General features: G+C 43.3%; 1 protein-coding gene across 2 annotated transcripts in view; it reads left to right on the top strand.

Moving 5' to 3' along the window:
* Window positions 1–501: 501 nt before the first annotated feature.
* The window catches only part of NFKB2 (nuclear factor kappa B subunit 2), a 38218-nt gene continuing 37897 nt past the window's right edge, over window positions 502–822 (top strand). For both annotated transcript variants that reach the window (XM_072423886.1, XM_072423884.1), the window contains exon 1: window positions 502–622. The gene's annotated coding sequence lies outside the window, so the exon portion shown is untranslated. The remainder of the gene's footprint in view (window positions 623–822) is intronic.

The following is an 822-nucleotide window of genomic DNA, read 5'->3' as shown; positions in this document are numbered from 1 at the left end:
CAGACGGAAGCTAAAGCGCAGTACAAATATCAGTGAACTGAGCCCAGATTGTGGCTCATTAATATTATTAAACAGGGTTTATGTAGCACTAACATATTGTGAAGCACCGTACAATAGGGGCTCATGTTTCACAATTTGTATTTATTTTTGATTCTGAAGTTTTTTCATTCTGAAGTTTGCTAACTATAGGATTCTGGAACTTTTCTGGAAGCTACATCTATATGAAAGGGAAATGATAAGCCTGGACATGCTCCTGCAAACACCAAATAGCTGGCAGTGTTATATAAGTTGTGTTTCTTGTCTTTGTGGCACTTTATATATCATTGGGTGCCATTCATGTACTGACAGAACACCACAGGCTGAGGTGCCAGCCTTGGGTAAACATTCCACTGGGCACCTGGCACATCTACCCAGAATCCTCCTCTGCTTGTCATTCACTGGACGCTGGGAGGCGGGACTAAGGCCCGTTCACCCAATGAATGACGTGCTAGCTTCTGAGGCGAAGGGAAGGCGGCACGTCACAGGAATTCCCCTTCTCTGGAGAGTTCGGTACTTTCCCGGGACACCGAGCCGGCTGGGAGCTCACACACCGGACACCGCACACCGTATGGACGGAGGTTCGGTATGTGTAGTGTGTATATGACTTCTATTCACAGGTTATATATATCTGTATAGAGTGTAGGCACTGTGTATGAAATATATATACCTTGTATGTACAATATATATCTTATATGACTCATGTTCAATATACACCTGTATACACTGCAATATCTATACCTTGTATGTATACTGTATGCCTGAACTCTCCCTGTATGTATGTAT

The sequence above is a fragment of the Pyxicephalus adspersus genome, chromosome 10 (assembly GCF_032062135.1).
Source record: "Pyxicephalus adspersus chromosome 10, UCB_Pads_2.0, whole genome shotgun sequence".
NCBI classification, from domain to species: domain Eukaryota; kingdom Metazoa; phylum Chordata; class Amphibia; order Anura; family Pyxicephalidae; genus Pyxicephalus; species Pyxicephalus adspersus.
Note: the sequence above shows the minus strand (reverse complement) of the source record. Positions and strands in the feature narration are given on the sequence as shown.